The sequence below is a fragment of the Sycon ciliatum genome, chromosome 8 (assembly GCF_964019385.1).
Source record: "Sycon ciliatum chromosome 8, ocSycCili1.1, whole genome shotgun sequence".
Taxonomy (NCBI): Eukaryota; Metazoa; Porifera; class Calcarea; order Leucosolenida; family Sycettidae; genus Sycon; species Sycon ciliatum.
In genome coordinates this window covers 26533518-26550828 of record NC_088650.1, presented here as the reverse complement: position 1 = coordinate 26550828, position 17311 = coordinate 26533518, and the positions used below count along the sequence as shown (strand labels likewise).

The 17311-nt window shown below is 44.5% G+C and overlaps 2 long non-coding RNA genes across 2 annotated transcripts; both read right to left on the bottom strand.

The window, feature by feature from the left end:
* Nucleotides 1–890: 890 nt before the first annotated feature.
* Nucleotides 891–1863, bottom strand: LOC135823393 (uncharacterized). Its single transcript, XR_010554692.1, has 2 exons — nucleotides 1532–1863; nucleotides 891–1196 (listed from the first exon to the last, which is right to left on the bottom strand). It is a non-coding gene; the product is annotated as an uncharacterized LOC135823393 (long non-coding RNA).
* An 8480-nt stretch (nucleotides 1864–10343) lies between these two features.
* LOC135823391 (uncharacterized) lies at nucleotides 10344–16032 on the bottom strand. The gene is made up of 3 exons (XR_010554691.1): nucleotides 15754–16032; nucleotides 15425–15456; nucleotides 10344–11330 (listed from the first exon to the last, which is right to left on the bottom strand). It is a non-coding gene; the product is annotated as an uncharacterized LOC135823391 (long non-coding RNA).
* Nucleotides 16033–17311: the final 1279 nt, after the last annotated feature.

The following is a 17311-nucleotide window of genomic DNA, read 5'->3' as shown; positions in this document are numbered from 1 at the left end:
TTATCGCAGTGTTGCGATGTATGACTGGAGGCCCGATTCACGCGCGGATAGTAACGTGACTTTTGATGTAATTTATCGAGGAAAATAGCTCAGCCTCAGTAATCAAAGCCACTTGGTTCGACCCACGAAAAAACTTCTCGTAACCATTGTCCTTTCCATATAGGTGCTACCTGTGAATTTTCTCGGTGTAAGATGATATGCCACTGACTTTTTGAGGGACCCTTTGTTTCTAAAACATTATTGTTTTTTAATGACGACCACATTATTATAAAGTCAAGGAATTTCTCTTATTTTCTTCTTCAGTGTAAGAGAACATCACCGCTTTCAGTATGTCTCATGTCAAGAGGAAGCATGACAACGTATATGCACCACCAACACTGAGAATCCAATTACAGATTTGGCCGATTGTGGCGAGTATCACAGAATTGACAATGCACACCGAATTAAACTGTTCTAAATCCCTCTCTTTCTGTCTCGCTTCTCTTTGCCAACTTTGGGTGTCAGCAGTTACGCATGCGTACATGCACGCACCAATATACGGGTGCGCACGCACTCATTGGCATGCACAAACTGCATATGCACACACACGGCATGCACGAACTGCGCATGCACGCACATTCACACACATACACACACACTGGAATGCATGCATGCACACACACACACACACACCTGGTCCTGGTAAACATTGCCATTACGGTCACCTGTCCCCTTGCGGGACCGACAACATGGAAGCGACGGCAGAAAGTCGGTAGTCTGCCAAGAGATTAGGGACCATATTCAATCGGCACGACGAGAGAGCCATCTTTGGCAGCACACACACACACACACACACACACATACTGACATGCCCACACTGTGCATGCACACACACGGTGGATGCTCATGTGTCTTAGATTCAATTATCTTTTCAAAGTTTGGTAGATTCGGAGACATGTTGGCCAGAATTTCATGGCCGAAAGTCGCCAACACCGGCTTGAGGCTAGTTAACTCAGGCTTTCTGCTAGCTTCCAGTTCTCTTCTCACCGCAACAACACACCAACCACCATGGTATATTTTAGGTGTCTCTGCAGTGCAGTTGACTATGGCGGTGGGCTGGGGTGCTCCTGCGGATGATGCTGGCATGATGGACGGCTTTCTTGCCACTACTGTACCGCAAATTAAACTTGAAAACACAGCTGATGTGGTCTCCAGGTCTGGACAAAACGCACACGGAAAACAGCGCAGTATTTCTATATTAAAATTGTCACAAGTATTCATCCAGGTAGAGAATGCCATGTGTATCCTGATTCCTGACCATCACATAGTTTCTTAAATCTACCATTGCATTTCTGATTTTCATTTTACGAGTTTCACATAAAATTTTATGCACGATCATTGGGCAAGTAAAAGAGAAGCTTCCCTGGGTCTGTACTTGACTGCAGGTTGATAAATCGAATGCTCTGTACATGCAGCATGCATGTGTAACAAACCAAAACAAAGCTATTCAGTGATAGAAGTATTCACTCGATAAAGCTTGGTTTTTACTCACCTCTCGCCCAAGTTCCTAAAACATCAGCCGTAAAATGGCTACCGATATCTCCCTGTCCAGCATGACCATGCACTGCCGACGAATCCACGACGAAGAGTGATAATACTACAAAAGGGAAGCGGAAATCTGACGAGAAGGCTTATGTATGGTCGAGACGTCTAAACTGCTCCGCTTGCAGGAAGAACCAAAATAAATTTTGACATTTTGAAAATCCCGCGGAATTGGTGAATGTGGCACAAAAAAGATTATTTGAAAAAAATCGGCGTGCTCCAGCGCGAGGCGAGCATGGATCACGCTCGCGCATCTCGTTTCCACTCCCGGTATTTGACGACTCCCTGGCTGTTATGTACAATCCTGTACAGCCTTTGTAGTCACAGATACGGGACATATACGGGACAGATACGGGATAGCTCCAGCCGTGACACAAACAAACAAACAAACAAACAAACAAACACCAAATTAAAGCTGTGTGGACCCTGGCTAGCGCCAGACGTTACTTAAGAGAGCATGTCTGAGAAAACCAGAACATATGTGCAAGTCGATCTCTCAGATTTCGCTCAAATTTTGCAGGTAGGTTTGCTTTGGTGTGTAGATCGACATTCCAAAGCCCGCACAAAATCTTTTGAAGGGAACTATGAAATTGGAATACCCCTCAATATCGGCCCAATATTGGCACGATTTATGGGTCAACAAACGAGCCACGGCACAGCGTGCAAGAACAAGCTACGAACAAAACTCCATCAAGCCATCATTACCTCACCTTAGAAGAGTTCTTGGGGCAGCACTACTTAGCCACGCCAGCATCCCAGAAGACGAGGGCAATCATCCCTTGACGCCACAAATGATCGTCTTGAAAATAGCCAAATTACAAGCGCTGATAAAACAGCGAGCTACGTCCTCAATTAGCAAACACTATACACCGGCAGATAGTAGAACACCTCTTCTAGCACTGAGGACATGTCCCCCATCATCCTTTTGGGGTTTTCTTGAAATAAACAATTTTGAATTTTTCCACTCGACCATTCTGAAATACGTCCAAACTCATACCTGCGCAGGAAAGCTCGCCCCTCCGCGACGTCTAGTCAGCAATTTCTACTCCAACACCACTCCCAACGCTGCAGAACAAAGTGTATTGTTGACTCTGACAAGGAAAAGCAGCGGTGATCACTTGTCACTCCAAACGACAAGCTTCTTCTTGCACCACCAACATTTTTCGTTGCAACTGTTGATGCAAAAGTGACTGAATATTTGCGTGTAGTTTTTGGATTTTACTGCAAGAGGAATGAAGAAATCACGTGGATCGTGACGTAGAATAATGCTTTCTGGTACACGACACAATGCACACGATCACGATCGTTCCTGAGGCGCTATTCGAAACGGACCATGAGGGAGGAGGTAAGATGCATTATATTTCTTGCATGCTCTGCTCAGAACATGCAGAAACTATCGTTATAACGCTAGCTGTATTGCATTGGCAAGAATTCTTGGAGATATTTCCTCTTGCAGTAAGAACAGGGATGCATTTTTTCACACTAACCTCGCTCATCCCGAACATGGTTCAACAGGAACTACGGCTGGTTTACATGCTGATGATCCACGTAGATCTGCAACAGCAAGGAATGAGCGTGGTCCATGCCATCAAGGTCGCTTGGAGTTGACAAGCGCGCGGCCAACACTGGTTGCATGAAGTATGTGGCGCGCCCACAGGGCAGATTTCTTACGTCATGAACAACGTGATTTGACCCTACTCGCCGCGCCATAGTCTCTGTGCTGCATGTTGAGGGAAAGTCCCAGCTGGAAGGCCTACAACACGACATGCGTGCTCTTGAGCTGGACATCAAGATGCACTTGATCCGATCTAGATCAACGGGTGATCCATGTAAGTGCAGGAGCGCTTGATCTAGGTGACTCGGAACAACTGCTGAACCGTGATCTACGAGACCTGGCATTCTTGTGTCCCGAGGCACGTGATTTCATCATTCCTCTTGCAGTAAAATCCAAAAACTACACGCAAAAATTCAGTCACTTTTGCATCAACTGTTGCAACGAAAAATGTTGGTGGCGCAAGGAGAAGCTTGTCGTTTGGAGTGACAAGTGATCACCGCTGCTTTTCCTTGTCAGAGTCAACAATACACTTTGTTCTGCAGCGTTGGGAGTGGTGTTGGAGTAGAAATTGCTGACTAGACGTCGCGGAGGGGCGAGCTTTCCTGCGCAGGTATGAGTTTGGACGTATTTCAGAAAGGTCGAGTGGAAAAATTCAAAATTGTTTATTTCAAGAAAACCCCAAAAGGATGATGGGGGACATGTCCTCAGTGCTAGAAGAGGTGTTCTACTATCTGCCGGTGTATAGTGTTTGCTAATTGAGGACGTAGCTCGCTGTTTTATCAGCGCTTGTAATTTGGCTATTTTCAAGACGATCATTTGTGGCGTCAAGGGATGATTTCCCTCGTCTTCTGGGATGCTGGCGTGGCTAAGTGGTGCTGCCCCAAGAACTCTTCTAAGGTGAGGTAATGATGGCTTGATGGAGTTTTGTTCGTAGCTTGTTCTTGTACGCTGTGCCGTGGCTCGTTTGTAGACCCATAAATCGTGCCAATATTGGGCCAATATTGAGGGGTATTCCAATTTCATAGTTCCCTTCAAAAGATTTTGCGCGGGCTTTGGAATGTCGATCTACACCCCAAAGCAAACCTACCTGCCAAATTTGAGCGAAATCTGAGAGATCGACTTGCACATATGTTCTGGTTTTCTCAGACATGCTCTCTTAAGTAACGTCTTCTGCATAGTTTCGGGAATGATTATGTTTGCGTAGTTTGTCCAACACTACAAGCAAGATATTGTGAAGTCAGAAGGTACAACAGTTAGCACAATGCTGACTAAAGTGGTGCCGACATTCAACGACCTGCTGTTAAGCTCAATCACGTTTCGTATGCGCAAAACAACAACCTTCCATTGGCAGGTTCGAATGTATGAGATAATAATGAATGAGAAAGGGGTAGGTAAGCTCACTTAAGACGAAAACAAGCTAAATATCACAGCGAACTTAGAATGTTAGCTTTGACAAGGTGATCTTACTGGTCACAAGAGACGAAGAACTAATGCCATGAGGCATGGCAGTCCCGTGGCGTTGTCCTTCATCTCTCTTCACCACAATGTCCCTTGAAGCTAACATTTTTAGTTCCTTGTGATGTTTATTTGTTTTCGTCTTGAGTGCGCTCACCTTCCCCATTATCATAATTATTTCATAACTTTGATCCAAGTTGGAAGCCTGTTCTGCCCGTGGAGGAACTGAGAATGAAGCCTTCTGTGCTAGCCAATGTTGGTGTGTCGTGCACCTGGTGGTGAAGGAACTCTGGTCTTCAGGCGCATAATGTGTTTATGCCCGACAAACTGATCTGAAATGGCGGGGTGGCTTTAAACAAACAGTTACATTGTAACTGAATGTTAGTACATCTGCATACCAAAAATTCCGCCTATGACAATTCCAGGTTTGGAGTTCAGGGCAGTAGTGTAAAGAGGAAAATGTGCTACGCGTAAGGTAAATTAAATTAATTTTGTACTTCGAAGTACATGCAAGTTGGCCTTGTTCTGAATAAAATTAATGTTCATGCTGTCATCGTGAAAACATATGTTAAAGTTAAATTAACGTAAGGTACATGTACATGGTGCATGTATGCAACCGAGACTGTACCAATAGGGTTCTGGTTGCGGTCAGGAAAACTGTTTTCTACAGTATAGAGTGTGTCCTTCGCCTTTTGACATGCTGTTATCGTAAAACATGTCTCGCGCTGCTACTGAAACTCAACGTCAAAGTAGTCCATGGTATCCAGCAGAAGCTCCCATTTTACACAACAGAGATGTTGAAAGATTGCGAAAGTGTGCATCTCTTTCGCATGTACTTAGCTTATCTCTGGCACACTTTACATCATTTACATGTATTATCCCAGTTCTGCACGCTTATTACAATCATTATGTTCAAGCGCAGAGCTCTGCCCTAGACTATGTCTCTATCTCTTTCTTTGCTCGCCTATTGCTCATCACTTCTTTTACAGATTGTTATTATGGAAAGCTTTGAAACCCCCTCGATAGGCGAAAGCCTTTGGGGAATCCTCAAATAATAAAAAAATTACAAATTACTTCAGTACCAGTCTGGAGGCCGAGGAGGAGTTTCCTTATCACATGCTGCTGCTCTTGTTGTTGGTGGTGCTGCTGTCATTGCGCCTTCGGCAATGATCATACTGTACAAAGGGTTCGTAAGACCTGTGATCGAATATAGCTGTACGGTGTGGTCGTTTGGATCTAATAAGAAACCCATGACCACTCTTGATCAATTACAGGCAAGGTTTGCTAGAGCTCTACTGAAAAAGAAAAAAAATGCATTTGATTACACTTCTTCCAAATCTGTCTTAAATTCTAAATGCTCCCTAGAGTCACTAGCCTATCGTCGTCAAATCATCAGTCTCACTACTTTTCACAGATATGTTTTCCATCATCGTGATTACCTTGCTGATTTCCATTTCAAGATTACGAATAGTGAGCGACGACCAAATAAAATCATTCTTCCCAAATTTAAATCATTGTCTAAGTCTCTCTTCATGTTCCGAACTGCTTTTCTATGGAACTGTTTACCCCCAGTCTAACATCGGAAGCCTCGCTCTATAAGTTCAAAGCTGCCCTCAGGAAATTTACAGCTGACTATGCTTATGCAATCAACGGAATTCCGCCACCTTGCAGTTGATTTTCCCCATTTCTCTCCTCATCAATCCCTACTTCTCTTTGTACATACATCTACATCTACTGTTCTTTCAATCAAATGAACCCCTCGATAGGCACATTGCCTTTGGGTCATTTCATAATAATAATAATAATAATAATAATAATAATTTCACAAGAAGTCGGAGGCGGATAATACTTTAATAACGAAGGTACGTGTTGGGTCGTAAGTATCCACGCAAACACACATCCAGTCAAAATAAGGCACTTGTCAAAGTATCCGAACGTTTTCGGTCCCTTCTCATCAAGGATTATACAGGGAATGGCTCAAGTTGGAAAGACTACAACTTATAATAATAATTATAGCGTAAAGATATGAGATAACAACACTCGTGACAAGGTGGAAAATTATCAAGTTCAGCACGACACAAAACTCGAAGGAAATAATAATAGTGACAAGAACATAGTGAACAAATATATAAAACAAAACAAAACAAATATATAAAATACGGACTGGTGAGGACGCACGTACAACGACAACGGAAGTGACAACAACAGTCAATATTCGAAAACGTGGTAGACCGCGAAAACGAACCTCAATATCGAACACCGGACAAGTTGGAGTAAGAAGATCAATAGAAATCCGCAATGGAGGAGACGTAGCTGAAAGGACACTGGGCATCGCGCACACAACGGCTAGTGTCAGAAAACGTGGAAGGCCGCGGAAAAGCAAAGAGACGGATAGTGGTGATGCCGCGAAGAGGCGAGATGACCGGGACATTGGAGGAGACAACACCCAACGGAGCTAAGAATCGCACTTCGTCCATCAAGCAACATCTGTCAGCCCGTACCAATTGTCGTGAGTTGTACAGTGATAATGTGTTCTCAATATTGTCACGTGGTAGATGTGCGTTGCATCTGGCTGTGTTAGAAGCTTTGTACTTCCGTAAGTTAGATCCTGAACTTTGCGTACAGAAAGAAAATGTGTTGTCGCTACAATTGTTTGGTGTTACTCCTCGTCGAGGTGTTAACAATGTAACTTAATTTGTTCACTATGTTCTTGTCACTATTACATGTATTATTTCCTTCGAGTTTTGTGTCGTGCTGAACTTGATAATTTTCCACCTTGTCACGAGTGTTGTTATCTCATATCTTTACGCTATAATTATTATTATAAGTTGTAGTCTTTCCAACTTGAGCCATTCCCTGTATAATCCTTGATGAGAAGGGACCGAAAACGTTCGGATACTTTGACAAGTGCCTTATTTTGACTGGATGTGTGTTTGCGTGGATACTTACGACCCAACACGTACCTTCGTTATTAAAATAATAATAATAATAATAATAAAATTGTTGCTGTTGTGGAGGTCTATGCTGCTGTTCATGTCCTTGTTGCTGTTGTTAACCCTTATTTTACGCCGAGCAATTGAATGATTCCTGATACAAATATATTTATGAATTTTCCGTACCAGTAATTTATAGAGCATGCAGTTGTACGGAATCCATGTGCTTTCATGAAGAAGATGGCTACTTAGAAACTATAATAGTACCTGGAAAGATATTCTGATGTCTTTCAATATTTTTTGATAATGTCAGCCAGGTTATACAGTACAGTACATGTACAGTGTATTGAAACACTTGGTGGAACACTAACGAGATAAGCAGCTGCACTGTATGCAATATACTTCACACCACCCTGGGCACCCTGTTAGAAGACCTTAGGGTCTGTTCGGAATACCCAAGTATAGCAATAAACTACAACACAAAAATACAAATGCTACTGGTACACCTGAAAGTGGGTACTAGTATATGGGTTAACGATGCAACATCAGTAGTACATGTATGCAGACTTGCATGAGCTAACAAAAGATGATTCGTGAGATAGAACGGAGCATTCCTCGTAATACTCCTATGGCACACGTAACAGGGTGTTAGACGGGCCCCGTGGAGAAGCGGCAATCGACAAAGGTGTGACTGTACTTTGGTGAACACAACAAGAGCCAAGATAAAGGATCGTGAAGTAACTAGCTGCATGTTTGGAAATGGAATATGGGAGTGCCAGTGCCTCTAGACTACTAAGTGTGTTTTGAGCATTTTGCGAACAAGCAAACAGCTGTTGTTAGTACATGTAGTTTGTTACCTCTCTAGTCGCATACCCCCCTGTCTAGTCGCATGCACACTTTGCCACTAAGTACAATCAGTCATGTACATGTACATTGTACAGGAAGACTAATAGCTAGGGAGGGTGTTAGCTAGATTCCTGTACGGCGATTGCCAAATTTTTGACGAACTTTCGACATTACCAATTATCTGGAACAAACCACACATGTCAATTCCTTGCTGTTGTCGAATGGTGGACAGTCCAATCCATGGCCGCAGTGGACCTCGACAGGGTACAGGAGAGCTCCATTCGTGTCCGCGCTCTGGCCGCGCAACACATCAGGATTGCCATCAACACAGATATACTCCGTGCGGCCCTTTTGACCATGGCTCCCGCTCATCAGGTAACCATGGTATTCCCGACTCCATGATGGCGGACAGGTCATGTGACCAGGAATCATGATCTGGGATGATCTTCCCGCCACGTGACATACAGCACAGGAAGGGTTCTGATCTTGAAGACTGCCAAACGGTGAAAAATAACCACCGGTTTCCAACTCGGTACCATAAAGGTAACTGTGGCCCTGAGCTCCACTCCTGTATTTGTCATACTGTGGATTCAGTGGTAAACAGATGTAATTGGATCCACCTCCAGTGTGTGTGTACAACGATCCAGCCATTTGTCCAGGATAAACAAGTTCTGCTCCCGAAGAGGAATTACAGGAGTTCCTTCCCCAGCGGGTATACGACACACCAACATTGGCTAGCACAACAGACATTTGTTTTACCTTCCGTCTCAGCTCCTCCACGGGATTCTCGACTTTCTTGGAACATCTTGGTCCGGTATACTTGTGCTTGCACTTGCAATGGTGTTGACGTGTGACTTCACTATAGACACAAGTCCCCTCGTTATGGCAGAAAGGCTGCACCACACACCGACCTCGACCAGTGATACAAGTATGGATGCCGAACGTATCACCTGCATACGTAATGCTAAACGTGTCTTGGCCAAGTCCACAAACCTCAAGTCAAACAGAACCTCTGGTCCGACGCCATTTTGTCGGAAATTAGCAACGTACTGAGTGACATGTGAACTGCGTACTCCAGCCTGTTGGAAGAAGGCTTGCATACAATCATTGGACTGGTTTGATACTGCGGAGGTACTAACATCGCTGGATGTAGTGGCCCTTGCATCAACCACCATCACTACCAACAGTACACAAAGAATGGTGGCAGTTTTCCGCATTCTCGCAACTGTCAATGCTCTCATAGCATGTGTGAGCAACAGAGCGGAGAAAGTAAAGGGCAGAGACCTGCACGTAATATTCGATTCTCGATTTCTCCTAGATGTGCTGGTGTTGTACTGGTGAGCTGAGCACGTCAACGGAGGTACAAATACTGCGGGGTGGGGTTCGAGTTTGTGCTTTGCGAACGGTGCTCGAGGCACGAACATCATACTGAACGGGATTCTGGCGATGCTGATAGTCCTGCAGGGTTGTTGAGAAATTCATGATCAGGATCACTGGCAAGTATTAGATACTTCTTCCAAAACACCAGAACAAGAAGGCCTTGAGTATCTGCTATGTTCGTAGACAGTATAACATTGGAACAAGGCCGGTCCGTTGCAGCAAAGGTGCATCCTCCGGGGGTGCTAGATTTTAATGATCGCCTGTGAAGCAGTGACATAAGAAGTTCGTGATGTCGTGCTCTAATAGATAACGATGCGCAATCAGTGTCCCGGTCAATGATGAGGCGATCATTCACGTACCGTTGGGAGCTCTGAAGTGTTTTGCTACCATTGAAACGCATGCCCCTCTGTATCAGTGCTCCCATCGTCCATTCCATTCAATCCCCGACCCTTCCTCCATTAATCTTGTGGATTTCCCGTCGTACTCCTTGACTTTCCTTCACTTCCTTGTTGTTGAGCACCTCAGCTCAGGCTCTGCTCGCCGACGGTTTGGCCACTGCGAATTAAAATAGAATGAACAACTACAACTAGTGCTGAAACGAGTACGCCGAGTACTCGAGTACCCGCTCGTTGAGTACTCGACTCGATATCAAAAAAGGACTCGATAAATAAATAAATAAAAAACTTGATAGCGACATACACATCCTTCGTCCATGTGGCTTTGCAATGAAAATTTGTGTTTATTGAAGGTTATTGAATTGCGTAAATGGTGTGCAAAAAATGGGTATGTGGTACTGACATATATGCGCATGATTGCTTATACTTATAGAGTACTCGATACTCGACTCGATAGTGACAGTACTCGCTCGATAGCTTATAGAGTACTCGTTTCAGCACTAACTACAACATCAACAGTCCCAACCTGCGCCAGGCCCTACTAGTATATTATTCCCTGGGGCAGCCATTCCGATGCTGCATTCTTGCATATACATGTATCTGTTGTGCTACCTTCCATACCTAGGCTAAAGTATGACTCCAGGCATTTGAACTGGGGTGATTGAGAAGACGTCACTCCGGTGGACGCCCTAGCGCCCTGTGGGCCAAACAAAAGCTTCCAAGTAAGATGTTCAAGAAGCGTGCGGTTTCATACAGAAGTGCTCGGGTCTTCCTGCGGGCATCGAAGCTGCTGTTCATGCCATGCAACGCCTTTATGATGATGAGTCTTGCGAGGCTGTTCTTTTGGTAGACGCACGTAATGCCTTCAACTGCTTGAACAGACAAGCAGCTTTGCACAATGTACAATACCTATGTCCACCTATTGCGACAATACTGAAAAATTCGTATAACACCCCGGCTCGACTCTTTGTTGCAGGTGGTGGTGAGATTTCGTCCGACGAGGGCACTACGCAAGGTGACCCGTTGTCCATGGTCTTCTACGCTTTAGCGACGCTCCCTCTAGTCCAGGCACTGCAGGTTGTGCATCCTACCGTACGGCAAACGTGGTATGCAGATGATTCTGGTGCGGGTGGGCAGTTGACTCGTCTCCGTGGATGGTGGGACAGCGTTGAGGAACAAGGCAAGCTGTACGGATACAACACCAACCCGGAGAAAACGCTTCTTCTCGTGAAGCCCGAGCAGGAGGAGGAAGCCTACAATATTATAGCAATAAAAACTGCTTTATGGCAGTTTTCTAAAAAAGGTTATTGTGTTCTAGTCCATGGACCCCGTCCAAAAAGTAAGAAATTACCGAAATGTGATAGCTGAAAATTAAAATTTCACCCAAAACCTCACAATAATCACAACACTTGAAATGCTGCTTTCAACTTTAACTTGTACTGCACCAACAATTGGCAACATGCATGCATAGGAAAGAGGATCACGAGGGGAAAAGGTCTTCTACATGTAGCTTTTAATTCTGTGTGTGATTATTGTGAGGTTTTGTGTGAAATTTTAATTTTCAGCTATCACATTTCGGTAATTTCTTACTTTTTGGACGGGGTCCATGGACTAGAACACAATAACCTTTTTTAGAAAACTGCCATAAAGCAGTTTTTATTGCTATAATTTCTTTTGTTTTTTCTGTCACCAATCAATGGAATGCCCTATATCAAGAGTACATAACCCCGGGGTTATGTACTCTTGCCGGTATCAATAATTATGTAAATGATGGCCTTCACATCATATCAAGAGGTTTATGCACTCTTGATCATATCAAGAGTCCATAACCCCCCAGAGTGTGCAACTGAGGCTGGGGTCTGGCGCAACGAAATCCAAACATTGCGTCATCCGGTCCATAGTCAAGCATGGGCGGATGGGGCCATGTGCATATCTGGTACATCCGCTACTCACTACATGACGTATGAAGTTTGGATTTCGTTGCGGCACTGATTTGTGCTGAGAAGGATCACGAGTTGCACACTCTGGGGGGTTATGGACTCTTGATCATATCAATACCGTATTATACGCATTGATGTGCAAGCCTTTTCTGGCAGAAAATGGCACTGGCATGATAATGCATGTTCTCCTGCAGGTGAACATGTGAGTAGTGGTGGTTATACTTTTTTATACGGAGTTCACTCTGTGCATGTTGCTGTTGCAGAATTTCATTTGTCTTATTATTATTATTTACTTTTATTTTACTAGGGGTGCGTTTGGTTGGTACGATCTAGAACAGGATCGAACAGCTGGTGCACATGGAGCAGCCTCATGCCAACCAAACGGTACTCCAGAAACAGAGCACATTTTTGTGAGAAAATGTGCCAAAATGGTGCATTCTTCAAAAATGTGTATGGGTCACCATGGTCACTTTGTACGGTACGACGAATCCAACCCAAAAGCGTATGCACGTGATCATCTGGGACCAAAATCGATGTTCCCGCCAGGTTTCACTGTGAAAAAGTGAAACTGCTCGGTCTGCTCCGGCCTCGAGGCCGGAGCAAGCAGAACATGTTCTGGCCGACCCAGAACAGGTGCAGTCCCAACCAAACGCGCTGTTCTAGTGAATCCTGTTCTAGTTCGTACCAACCAAACGCGCCCTTGGCTGCGCCTTGATCCTTGAAGGGTGGTGGCGTTCCTACGGATGCGGAAAGCCCGGCTTCCAGCCGAGTCTCACGCGAACCGTGAATTTTTTTTTTTTTTTACTAGGGTGTTTCCCACAGATCTATGGTCTTCTTACGGGAGCCCCCTAGGAAGGTTATGCATGAGTCGTGCCTTTCAGATATTTCAGATTTCCCCACCCTCGATCAGATTCGTTTGAGAAATGTAGCCATGCGCCAGGTGCGTGTCGCAGATGTTTTTGTTGATTCTGTGTTTATATTGGTTTATAATCATGGGTTATCGTGATAAGGTCATCCACCATCATATTGCACTGAAATCGTAATCCTGTTGATGTCGATACAACTTTTGGAAGTAGTTCAATGACTTCAAACTGTTAGTCCACGATTTTCTAAAACAACACAGCGCTATGGGAATGGGTGTGTCCACCCGAATTCTTTTCACAGATGAAGCTGCAGGAAGCCTCAGCCCTTCTTCAAACACAGCAAAGGAGGAACAATAAACATGTATTAAAATGTAAACAAATACATTGCTGAGTCCGACACCTCGTTCCAACAACTACACTGATCCTGAGGATAAAAGGGTCAAGGCTATGGTTGGAGGTACTGATACTGAGAGATAAACAAGGCACTCCATGATAATAAAATCTTACACATCTTTTGGTGAGTATGAATGATATCAAGAGTCCATAACCCCCCAGAGTGTGCAACTCCAGGTTGGGGTCTGGCGCAACGAAATCCAAACATTGCGTCATCCGGTCCCCGGGCAAGCATGGGCGGATGGGGCCATATCCCCATGTGCATATCTGGTACATCCGGCGGGGGTTCCAAGTAACTTAGTTGAAGGTTGCTTTGAAGCAAGCCACGGAAGTGTCACGTAAAACGTTTGCTGCACGCGCACGGGCTATGCTGCATGCAGTGTCAGCAGAACGGCTTTGATTTCACAGTCACAGAATTTTTTTATTTGAAGAGAGTTTCTCTGCTCGTTGTCTGAAAAGCTTGTATTGGGAGAGTTCGTGACTCCGGGATAGCAAGAATAGGCATGGATATAGATTTACAAGATTTGATGGAAATAGCTCTTGGCACACGGCATGAAGACCCGATCGATTTCGAAGTAGATGTGCTTCAACCTGCAGTGAATGTTCCTGCTGGGTTCACAACCAGACGGTTCAAATTGACGGGTGTTCCATTGCATGTGAGAAGCACAGACTTCGAGCAATAAATCTCTATCCAGGTGCTGGAAGAATTAACAATTTCCAACACTCGACAATCGAGAGAAGAAAATGAGGAGCCCAGATCGAACAAAAACTGACGAATATCGTCCACAGAGACACTGCACTCCGGCGACAATGGGGAGCGCTTTGCTTTAGGTTCAACAGTGGCCATTGTTCTTCTCTTATCGGAGAGACACTCAAAAGAGAAAACTGTTCGACAACTCTAAAATAATTCTTTGTGTACTTGAGCCTTTCCAGGCGTGTTACGTACAATACCTGACCGTGGATTCGTAAAGAAAGACCCCAAATTGGGCAAACGGGCGAAGTAGGTCCGGGCCAAACTTCCCATTTCGTCATAGCTACTCACTACATGACGTATGAAGTTTGGATTTCGTTGCGGCACTGATTTGTGCTGAGAAGGATCACGAGTTGCACACTCTGGGGGGTTATGGACTCTTGATGATATCCAGTCGAACCTCTTTAGGACGAACACCAAGGGACCGATGGTATTTATTCTGTGAGTTTGTCTTAACCTATTTTATAACCACTGAATACAATTATTTCTCAAATAGACATACGAATAGATTTATTCTACAGCGAAAGATTCTAAGCCACACCGACTCATTGACTCGTCTCGTATCAAACAAAAGAGTCACTAGAGAGGTTCTGCAAAACGAAAATGCGTACAAACTTTCCCTCTACAACAGGAGGTGCGAAACTTCGCACGAACTTTCGCAACTTTGGAAGCGAAACTTGCAGGGAACACGATATGAACTGTCGTAGGAATTTCGTGAGATCGGATCATGACCTACGTGCACTTGGCCCGCGCAAACTACGAAAATGTGCAGAACGCAAAGTTCGTGCAAAAATTCGTACACACTTTCGCAAGGACTGTCGCGAAACTTCGTTCGAATTTTCGTTTTGCAGAACCTCTCTACTGAACCTTTCTTTAGCAACATGACAGCAACTGAAACAGCAACAGAGAAAGTACGATACACGGACTGCACATTCTTGCAGGTACTACAGGTACTACAAACAGATTGCAGATCGTAATTCTTGCATTGGCGGCACGAAACTTTATTTGGGGCAGTGCAATCTCGGCGGTACTCACAAATCAAAAAGCCAAGACTCGAGTAAACAAATGCAATCATACAAGTACGAGATTTTCACGAGACTGCACCCATTGGCTCGTTTCGCATGAAGCAAACAAGTTACTGAACCTCTCCACAATGGAGATTTTCCTTGATATGCGAATTTATTTGGCAAACTCGGTCAATGAGACCTTGAACCTTTCCCTCCAGATTGGGAACTGCCAACGATAGTATGCCACTGACCAGTGCCTTACTTGTAACGTACTAATGTGCAATGGATATGAGTATTTCGACAACACATCTAACATAAGCCTTACCGTCAAGAAGGTGAACTCGCGTTCTTCGCACACTGTAGGCAAGGGCAAAGAGATAAAAATGGAGTCTAAATCCGAATAAAATCAGCACACGTTTCCGTAAATGAAAGGGTGAGCATAAGCAAATGAATCGAAGGAAACTGGTCAACTCAGAGATCACCTGTCATTGAGTATTCCGTAAAAGGAGGCCTCGGCAGCGGAAAAGCTAAATTTAGAAAGGAGATCCTGTCAGCTTTTCCATTATTTATTTCATTCCGCCCAAAATCAGCACACTTTTCGTAAATGAAAGAGTCAACACAAGCAAATGAATCAAAGTGAACTGGTCAACTCACCTGTCATTGAGTAATATTCCGCGAAAGGAGGTCTCAGCAGCGCCGAAACGAAATAAGCCAGGCCAGGAGACGAACTATCCGAAACAGCTCATGCAAGAAGCAGTTCCAAAGAAGGAAGTTCCTCGTGCATGCACATCCGAAAAGGCAACAACAAAAAGTCTGCAATGCACACGCATGCGGCCAGCCGGCCGCGCGATGGTAGGAGCCATGGAGTAGCTCCCTGGTCCAGGACCAGGTACCGAGCATCTTACGTAGAAACTTACGTAGCTACGTAGACAACGTGTCTAGTCCGGGAGCTGAAATCTGTAGGATGCTTTTTATTTTCGGGGTATGCCACTTCAGAGGGAGGACTTGAAACTTCGCACAGAGGTAGGTAAGGGTCTCTAGAGGACGATTTGAGAACTTGGCCGTCCCGAAGCTGTGCACCAATGCCGGTGCAAGGAGGTTTGTTCGCTCGTCGAACACTATTTCGTTGCCGTGATTTCACAGTTTTTGCGCCATTCAGCGCTTGAAAAATGGGGAAAATCAGCGGGTTTCGCTGACGTAAACAGACATTTTCATGCGAATGACTCAATTTTGCTAGATTTTCAAGAGAAACACAAAGAAACACGAAGCGAAACGTAAAGTCACACCGTCGATGAAGCATTTTTCATTCTGTTTGTATAATTGTGTCGTTCTGAGTTCTGAAGTAACATACAGTAGCTGGTTCGTCGGAGGAGGACATGACTGGTGTTCCTGAGATTGTCGTGCGTAACGGCTAAATGACTTGTCACTTGACCCTGATGTCGACAGGCAGGTCTCGTAGGAACTGTCCGTCTCCATCGAGGTGACTCTGGATTGTTTTTACCAATAGTGTTTTGTAGATTGATCCTCACTACAAACAAGAGTACTCCTGCTACAAACGATTTCATGCTAGTCGATGAGCGGACTGACAACGTGTGTTAAAGGTGGTAAGGTACACACCATGGCAGCTGCCTTGCGGAATCTTTGATTATACCAGTGAACGTAGAAATGCATGACTTATCTTGAATAACGTCTCTTTGAATCATTGTTTTGTTGAAGTTTCGGATGCTGCACAATGACATGCGCGTACGTGGAAGCATTCACATTGTAGAAGATCATGGGATGATTATTTCCCTACTTCATTCAGTCCTTTGTGTGGTAAATTGAGTAGTAGTAGACGTAGTATATTAATTTTAGGAATTTCCGCAAAAGCAATCAGTAAATGTGGCGGTAACATGTAGAATATAATCATTTTAAAACTACAGCTACGGTGCATCATATTTATGTGAACAAAGGCTGAATGCAGATATGTAAACAGTGTCATGGACGCGATATGCATCGGCACCGCCATCGGCACCACCGCATACATCCAGGCAAGACGATGTAGCGCAATATCTGTGTTGAGCGGTTTTTGATCCCTTCATCATGGAGAACAGTATCCATTCTTCATCCGGTTTGCGATCCTCTGCTCTGTGCTGCCAACGACGTCCACTTGTTGCTCACATGTGTAGTGCTGCTGAGCGGGTATCCACATTCGGACCTGCATCGATGAGTA